Here is an 8973-nt window from a genome sequence, read left to right on the forward strand (position 1 = left end):
TTTCGAAGGCCACCTTTGTGCTCTGTCCTCACATGGCAGAGTCAGAGACAACTCTCCGGTTTCTCCTCATATGAGGGCAACTAATCCCATCATGAGAACCCCACCCTTATGACCTCCTCTAAACCTGATTACCTCCCAAATGCCCCATCTCCAAAACCATCAAATAGGGGGTTAAGGCTTCAACATATGAATTTGGGAGACACAACTCAATCCATAACAACCTGTCTGCCCCCAGCCCAGACCCTCCTCAATGGTACACTCATTCCTTCAACAAACTGTTAACAAACTTCTACTATGTTGCAGTCACTGCTCCAGGTGCTTACGATACATCCATGAAAGAATCCAGCAAAACCCTCTACCCTCATCACTCCATTAGAAGGAGAAAGACACTACACCACAGTCATGATAAATAAGGAAGTGGTATAGTGTGTTAGACGCTGATAAGGGCTCTGGGAAAAGCAGGGTAGGGAGGATCCAGGCCTGGGAGAGTGGTTTTAATTTTACATCAGAAGGTCAGAACACGCTTCATCCAAGGAAAGACTTTTGAGAAAAGACTGGGAGGAGGTGACGGAGTGGACATCTCAAGGAATAGCTTCCTTGGTGGAGGTGACAACCCTTGTAATGGCCCTCAGGGGGGACCGTGCCTGGTGTGCTCCAGGAACAGGAGGCCAGCGTGGCTGGAGCAGATGTGAGTGCAGGCAAGAGGGGAAGGAGATCCTGAGATCAGACAGGTAACGAGGAGCCAGATCAGATCCATCTTGACCTGGAATCTCGGGATGCCCATGCCAGAAGGGGCCTCAAAGACTGCATGATAACCTACCACTTGCTGGTCAGGTGAGAAAATGAGGTGGACAGGGTCGATGGGCACCGGAATAGAACTTGGTTCCTGTACAGCTTCTCAAAGCCAGGTCTTGCTAGTGAGGACCTTGCCTGGGTCCTGTGCAGGGCTGTGCTCTCCACTCTGTCCACGTGTCCAGGAGAGACCACCCCAGTGGCCACAGCAGCAGGGCAGGGAGACTGGGTGGCTGCCGGTGCAGCACTGTCCACCAGGGGACGCTGGCCCAGCGCGCAGCTTCTCCCTTCATCCCCGGAAACTCCCTGATCTCGGCTCCGCAGGGCTGTCGCCACCTGGCTCTGTCCCCAACTCCAGCCCACGCAGCGGCTCCTTCCCACCCAGGCTTGCCCCCTTTGTCTCAACCAACCTCCCTGCCTCTCCTTCTCCCCCTCCCCTCCCCCCTCTTCCCAAGCTACCGGGGGGGGGGGGGGAGGACAGCCCAGCCCCAAGAAGGTCTCTGAGAAGGGGACCCCGCCTGGGTTTTGAGGGGCGGAGGAGTGGGAGATGGGGAGGGGTGGCTGAGGGCGGGGCGGGGCGGGGTGGAATGTGCACAGTCACGAGTGCTGTCTGCCCTGCTCCCCGGGGGCTGGCTCTTGCTCTCTCCCTGTTGCGTTTGCTGCTGAGGGGTCCCCAGGGGCTCATTTGGAGCCCGGGAACAGGGCAACCGGGGAGTAAGGGCAGAGGCAAGATTCGGAGAGGAGAGCGGGGGCCTCTGCCCGCCAGAGCCCCTGGGAAATGAGGCCGCTCCCCCCCCAGCCCCACTCGCAGGGCTTATCACCTTCCACAGCCTCGGAGAGGCGGAGACCTAGGCACCAGAGAAAGACTTCCAGGCACCCTCCTTCCCTGCCCCCGGTTACCGGATGTGTCAGGACGAGGCCGGGGTGGACTGTGCCCGCACAGCGCTCTGCTCTAGGCCACCCTGGGTCCTGCAGGGCTGCGGCGGGCGGTGCTGCCGCGGCCCCTTATCAACGCCCTGTGCCCAGGCCACACCCGCCTGGCACACACACCCAGCGGGGAGAGGAGAAACGTCCAGAGAGCCCCTACCCCACCGCTCCACAGGCCGGGGACGGGAGGGAAAGCCAGGACGGCTGATGCAGGTGGGGGTCGGCGCCCAGTCTCTCTGCCCCACTGTCCCCAGCGTCTCCTTCGTCCTCTTCCCCCACCCTGACCTCGCTCTCTGGGCCTCTGAGGCCTAAACCCCCAAACCTGAGGAGCAGAGGTCAGCGGGAGTCCCCAGCTGACCAGGGAAACAGGCTCCTCCCCTGAACCTTGGTCTTGCTCAGCAGCTGGCCCGAGGCCAGGAGCAAGGTTTCCCCTCTCCAGAGGAAGACTTCCTGCTGGCCAGAGGCCGGGGAAATCCCAGAAGCCGAGCTTCCCCTGCCCTCCAGGGACTCACACCCGCCAGGCCAGGGCAGGGAGCTGCTGGGCCCTCCCACGGCAGAGCGGGGGCGGGGGGAGGGGCTGAGGGCACGGGGGGAGGGGCGGGGGCGGGACAGGGTGAGAGAGGGGCTGGGGGGACGTCAGGGAGCAGGGTCAGAGGCCCAAGAGGGAGGGAGAGGGGACCTCGTTCACCCCTTCACTTCTGGGTTTGGGGTTGCATCACTCACATCCCGCTCAGGGGAGGGGCTGAGGGCTGGCCGGACAGTGGAGGGAGGGGGAGGGGGCTTGGAGACAGGGAGGGGCGGGTGCCCGATTTGTCTGTCAGAACCGGGAGGAAGGGATCGTGATGGGCTAAGGGGAGGGAGGAGACAGCTGGCAAGACCCACTCTCCCCCAAGCGCTGGGACTGGTGGTCCCGCCGTTCCCCCCCTCACAGTCGGCTGGGGTGGGAAGATGGGGAAGGGAGGAAGGAGAGAGTGAGAGAGAGGGGTGTCCACGTGGCAGAAAGCGAAGCCCCCGCAGGAGGGAAGGCAGCGTGCATGGGGTGGTGCTGGGCATTAGAATGGTTATTCTTGTCCTGTTTCCCTAGAGATCTCCTTCGGGCCCCCTCACAACAGCTGTGATGTATTCCTCCTCCAGCTCCCCTGCTGACGGCTTAGGGGACCAGGCCCAGAATCCCAGCCAAGGGCGGGAAGCCTCGTCTTCCCTGCAGTGAGCACCCCCATCCCACATTCTGTCTCCCTCCTTTGCAGCTAACTGCCCTCCTGACCAAAGCTGAGCCTTCTCCTCCCTCCTCCTCCAGGAAGCTCTCCTAGACTGACCTCCCCACACCCCCTCATTCCAGGGCTCTTCTTCAATCCGGCCACAATGACCAGACAACCTTTTCTCTCCTGGGCACTGATAGGTGGCTGTGTAAGTGTTCCAAGCCCTGTGGTTTCCTGGGTGTGTCTCGGGTCTCCCATTAGTAACAAGTCCAGGGCAGGGACCTTGACGTCAGGTCACAAGCCAGTCCATGTGGGGAGGGGGTGGGGAAGCCGCCAGTGGATTTTCACAGCCCCGGATCCTAATTAAAGGGTCCCCATCTCTCCATCACAACCTGCCTAAGCCTGACCTTTGCATCTCCCCTTTCCCCACTTTCTTCTCAAACCCAAGCCATCAGCCTTTCCCAACTTCCGGTTTTCAGTTAACAGCTCCACCCTTCTCCCACCCACCCAGGCTGGAAACCTGGAGTCATCTTGACTCCTTCCTCTGACAGCCCAGATACAGGCTCACATCCAGCCCTGCCTTTTCCAGTGCTCCAACCCCAGTCACCTCACTTCATCTCAAGTCAGCAAGCATTCTTGATCACCTGCCAGGGCCTGACTGGTGTCAGGTGCTGATACACAAAAGATGAGTAAGGTCCCGGCCTTGCCCTCGAGGGCGTCACCGCAGTGTTAGTTGCACTATAATAAGTCTTATACTGGAAGCACAGAGAGCCCTGGAGTTGGAGAGATGCATTTCCACTGAGGACATGAGGAAGACAGTCTGGACTCACCAGTGACGGGCTGGGTGGCCTTGGACAAGTTACTTATGCTCTGAGCCTTTGTTTCCTCAACAACAATAGGAGAATGATAAAAACCCTTGCAGGATTTGGGAGGATTAACTGTAATAATAGCTAACATTTATCAGCTCTCATTAGGTACCAAACCCTCTCCTAAGTGTTTTATAGGTAACAGGTCATCTTGTCCTTGCAGCCCCCTGTGAGGTATGGGATACAATCATCCCTATTTTCAGATGAGGAAGCTGAGGCTCGGGGAGGTTAAGTACATTGCCGGAGTGAGCCCAGCTAAAAAGGACTGATGCCGGGATTTGATGCAAGACATTGTTTCATAACGATCATATTCACCTATGCAAGTTCATCTTCAAAATAATTGTAATAATAACTAACTTTTTTCTTTTTTTGAGCTCTACTCTGTGCCAGGCTCTATGTTGATAACTTTACTTGCATTTAATCCTTAGAACCACCTTGAATGGCAGATATTATCGTATTGTAAGAAAAAGGAGGCTCAGAAAGGTTAAGTAATGCCCCAGGTCATGCAGCTAGGTCCCTGGAGAGTTAAACTTGACCCCAAGTCTGTCCAACACCAGAGTGTTCTCTTCTGCCCTGCACCCTCCCGTGGCTCAGCCTGTCTGCTCACCTCCCAAGCTCACACAGTCACCATGCTTGTTCACCACGCTTGTTAATGTCCACCCCCACCAACTCTCCACATCACCTCTGATTCTGACCGCCTCCACTGCTCAGATTCCCACCCACCATTCAAGGCCCAGCGTTTCTGGAAGCCCTCTACACTGATTCATTCAAGCCCACCCTGGCGTCTCTTCCAGACAGCACATAGCACATTTGTGGCATGTATTTTGACACTTGATCATATTTAAATGACAGTGTAATTATATATTATTTGGCTTTGTCTTCTAATTATTTAATATTTAGAAATCGTATATCCCCAATCAGTGCAAAACTTCCTTGAGTGCAAGAACCTTAACTTTCCCTTCACTTATTCTGTCTCCTCCCCCCATCGCGCAGACTGCTAGGCACACAGCAAGTGCTCCTTAAATAAACAGAGATATAAAAGGCATTGAAGAGGCAGGAATTCCTAGATGATTAATCACCTTCGTATCTTATTGTACGGATGCATATCTATACAATATGTAACCCTGGGCAGACAAGCGTAAACCTCACCTGAAGGCAGCTTCTCCCTAGGATTCTGGGAGCTAGGGTCCTTTGAGGATAGATCAACCAGAGGACAGCTTTACTGTCCCCTCCCCACTGGCAGTGCCAGTTCCTTGTCCTTCCCTCCCTCCCTATCCTCCCTGGACGAGGGTGCTAAGAGATTTACTTGAGGGGAGGAGAGGGGTAATGGTGGGACAGAGAGGGCACACAGGGGCCGCTGACAGCACTTAAGCCCAATGTGTCTGACCCTCCTGTGTCTCTGCAGTGACCCACACAATCAGGCGGGGTTTCGTGAGTTGGTAACCCACACAGAGGCACACAGGGTCCAGCCCTCAGAAGGTCCCCGCAAATGAAAGTGAAAACATAGCCTGGGCTCCTTCCTGGCTCTGCCACTTATGAGTGACAAGGAAGTTCTGGGGCAATTCGCTGACCTCTCTCAACAGGCTCTTAGCTCTGTCTTCCAGTTCCATCGTTTCCTCATCTATCATGAGCAGATTCCCCTTAGTGTCTCTACAAGGGCCACGTGAGAAGATGCACGTAAAGAGCTTCATGCAGTGCCTGTCGCATTGTAAGCACTCAACGCAGAGCAGCCATCGTGGGTGCTGTTGTGACTATTGCTGAGATGGGAGACACAGATGGGAGCTGGGAGTGTACATGGAGCTGGAAAGGGCTGGAGGTTTGGCCTTGGGACCAGACAACTCATACCTGGGGTCCAGAGATCAGGAAAAGAGCTCCTAAGGGTCCAGGCCTCCCGCCATTATTAACTACCCTTTCCCTCCCTCCACTTTTCTAATCATACCTCTCCTGCCTCCTCAGCAAGGGTTGTGCTCTATCTCCAGTAGTTTTCTTATCATGTCTTCAACATAAGCATTGCTTGTCTCTGCTTCTGAAACTTTGCACAAAACATTCGCTCCTAGATATTCTCCCTCACTCCTTCCCAATACGTGCCTATCACCTCCTCCAGGAGGCCTTCTTGACTAGGCCTCTCTACTCCTCTCCTTGATTCCAGGGGCAGCCTCACCTTGCAGTCGTTCAGACCTTGCTTAGTCATGGCCTCCTGCCTCCCCACCCACTGGAGGAAGCAGATGCCATACCCCCCATCTTGAACGTAAGTGCCTGAGGGCAGACACCTGGCCCCTTTAAAATTCTCCCCACTGCATCGGAATGCCTCTTTCTGAGCTATGAGCTCTGTGCAAGCCCACCTCTCCTGCTCTGTTTTCAAAGACAGTGAAACACACCCGCCCCTTCTCACCTTCTCAGAGTGATGGAAGGTAACTCAGAAAAGAAGGCTGAACATCTGGGAATCAGGGATCCAGAGAACAGCAAGATAATCATGATTTAAATGTGCTTCTGTCCTCAGCAACGAGCGTGAAGGAACATCATGGTGCAGTAGAAAAATCCTTCTGGAAGAGAGCCCAGGAGAGCCAGGATCTGATTCCAGCTCCACTCCTGACATGTTGGGTTACCTGAGCAAAGAACTTCTCCATGACTCAGTTTTCCTGAGTGCCGAGGCTGGTGCCTATACATCCCAGACCTTACATGGCTGCCCCTTCCAAGATCCCTTAAGCCTGAGCGAAACTTTTATTTGCCCACTTATGATTGTAGGAAAATAGAGCTGGCCCTAAATGAAACTGTCAAAATCTGAGAACTATGTTTCACAGACCTTCCTGTTCTTTCATCCCAGATCCCTTCCACCCGCTTCCAATAGTCAGTGGGAGGAGAGGGCAAGACCCCCTCTCCCAAATATTTCCCTCATTTATTCCATCTAAACATGAAATAATTTGAGTAGTAGAGTCTTGCAGCAGTGAGGTGAGTTTCAGTCAGTTGCCTTTCCCAGGTCAACTGAACTTTAGGCCTTCAATCAGTAATAATGATATGATTGACTGTATTCCATATTCCAATAATGATCTCTAAGAATATTTTGATGGAGAGATCCTAGGGAGCCCTTTATCCCTGAAATTCTTTGTGCCCAATCAAAATATTGCAAATAAACCTCATTTTGTGCTTATGTGGTTCTGTTATTTATTGCTATATAATAAACCACCCCCAAATTCAGCTGTCTAAAACAAGGGCCATTTTATTATATCTCACAATTTTGTGGGTCAGGAACCACGTGGCACTGAATGGAGTTACCCAGTGGTATTCAGCTGGGGGCTCAGCTCAGCTGGGTGGTCCAAGGTGACTTTTCTCATATGTGTGGTATCTTGCCTGAGATGCTGGAGAGACTGATCTTAGTTGGGTGCCTTTCTCTTTCCATGTAGTTTCAGGGTCTTCGCACATGCTTTCTCTAGCAGGGGGACCAGACTTCTTAAATGGTAGCTCAAGGTTCCGAGAGAAAAAGGTAGAAGCTGCAAATCCTCTCAAAGCCCAGGCGCAGAACTCTCACGGTGTCACTTCTGCTACACTCTGTTGGTCAAAGCAATCAGAGGCCAGCCGACATTCAGGAGAAGAGGAAATAGATCCCATCTCTCCAGGGAGGAGTATCCAAGAATTTGTGGCCATCTTTAATCCACCACCCAGAGTAACCTGATGGGGACTTAGAAGGAAGGATGTGTGGGAGAGGAAGTGAGGGACCTGGGATGAAAAAGCCTACGGAGAGTTTCTTGACGTAAAAGTTGAAGTTTCAGGTTTGGCTGAGGTCGCCGAAGAAGGTAATAAATACCTCAACCTCCTGGATATCTCTTCTCTCTATACCCCAAACCTAGCCTATCCTGGTAAGATCCCAGGAGTTTGGCTAATTCAAAACCCAGCCTATGGTCTAGAACCCACTCTACCCAAATGCCTACCCCTTTTCTAGGATCCTCTATTCCCCATCTCCTATCACCTCCTGTCTTCTCCTTTTCTCCTAAGGAATTCAGACCCTGTACATCTTATCCTTACTATCTCCCAGGACTAGTTTCTCTAACCAGTAATCACCACCTTGCATTTAATGAGCACTTCCTTTGTACCAGAGTCTGTGCTAAGTGTTTCAAATTCATTATTACGTTGACTCCTCGCAACAAGGCATTACTCTCATTTTGCAGATAAGGAAATGGAGATCCAGAGAGATTATGCAACACACCTGAGCTTGTATGCTCCAACTCAAAAGTGCAGCCTTTAATTACCAGGTTATACATCTACTCTTCCAATTGTCTACCATTTAAATGACCCATCTGTGTCTTTATGGGATGTGAGGGTTGGAAGGCCCTCAACATGCTAAAACGAGGACCCCATTAGAAGGCAAGAGAGGGGAGGAGGAAACTCAGGGACCCCAAATCCTTAAAGATGGGAATGCAAGGAATATTCTCTGTTGAAAAGTTATGGTCAAGGTTTCTGTCTTAATTTATGCCATGGCGTGTGAGTCAGTGGTGAGGAGAAATCTGTACGTGATACCACAGAAAACTGGTTACAGAGAGATAAAACAGAACTAAGCAGGAAGAGGGAAACTGAGGAGTTCAGCTGGCAGCATAATAGCACCAGAGTTACCCCTCGCTTAGCTGGAAGTCAGGCTCTGACAACCCCAATTCTGTGGAATGAGGCCCCAAATCCAGAAGTGAAAAAGGCCTTTAAGCACCCAAATTAGCTATAACACAAAGCTCTTGAACCAAAAGCAGATCCTTAGCGCTCCACACAGAGCCTTACTGAGTTACACCGAACGAAGTTTCTAAGAGGCTGACCTCTGGCTTCCCAACCCATGGCCCTGGGAGGACAAGGTGGGTGTGGGTGAAAGACCTTCTGAGAGGGAAGTGTTTTAAGAGCAAAGAGACAGCAAACCATTTAACAGCAAAGGACAACAGGACTCGAAATTAGACGCGGCATTGTGCTGTATGTCACTTCACTTTAGAAAAAGGATTATAATGCCTCATTGTCTGGTGTCTGATGGTTTATCAAGCCCTTTCACACACATTATCTCATTTCAACTCCGCATCAAGCCTATGAAGTAGGCGCCAAGGAGAAAAAATTACACAGAGAGGCTTAGTGACTTTTCCATGGTCACACAGATCAGCGAGCGTTGGAGCTGGGAACAAACCCAGGTTTTATGATGTCTAACACAGACCTTTCTCTCTACA

General features: G+C 52.3%; 1 long non-coding RNA gene across 1 annotated transcript; it reads left to right on the forward strand.

Moving 5' to 3' along the window:
- Positions 1 to 1835: 1835 nt before the first annotated feature.
- LOC309827942 lies at positions 1836 to 6912 on the forward strand. The gene is made up of 4 exons (XR_014297266.1): positions 1836 to 1932; positions 3059 to 3126; positions 5934 to 6032; positions 6285 to 6912. It is a non-coding gene; the product is annotated as an uncharacterized lncRNA (long non-coding RNA).
- Positions 6913 to 8973: the final 2061 nt, after the last annotated feature.

The sequence above is a fragment of the Grampus griseus genome, assembly GCF_964374135.1.
Source record: "Grampus griseus genome assembly, chromosome: 1".
Lineage (NCBI taxonomy): Eukaryota > Metazoa > Chordata > Mammalia > Artiodactyla > Delphinidae > Grampus > Grampus griseus.